Source organism: Penaeus monodon, chromosome 21 (genome assembly GCF_015228065.2).
Source record: "Penaeus monodon isolate SGIC_2016 chromosome 21, NSTDA_Pmon_1, whole genome shotgun sequence".
In the NCBI taxonomy this organism is placed as follows: Eukaryota; Metazoa; Arthropoda; class Malacostraca; order Decapoda; family Penaeidae; genus Penaeus; species Penaeus monodon.
The window spans coordinates 8250166-8250367 of record NC_051406.1 but is presented as its reverse complement, the minus strand read 5'-3'; the positions used below and the strand labels follow the sequence as shown (position 1 = coordinate 8250367).

Below are 202 nucleotides of genomic sequence, written 5' to 3'. Positions count from 1 at the left end.
GGTGTTGTTACATACGGCGGTGATGATGTGAATTACAAGTGCCTAGGGTTCACTTGGCAGACGCGGGGGAGGGGTGGAGGGGGGGAGGCGAGAGAAGGCAAGGTGCTTGGCCTGTTTGCATTCCTCGTACGGCCTCCAGACCCCCCCCCCTGGTCTCCCCCTGGCCTCCAGCCCCGCCCACCACGCCAGTACAAGGTAAGTA

At 62.4% G+C, this 202-nt stretch overlaps 1 protein-coding gene across 1 annotated transcript in view; it reads left to right on the top strand.

Moving 5' to 3' along the window:
- LOC119586168 (syntaxin-6-like) overlaps window positions 1-202 on the top strand; it is a gene marked incomplete in the record, with an annotated part of 66436 nt that overhangs the window by 8373 nt on the left and 57861 nt on the right.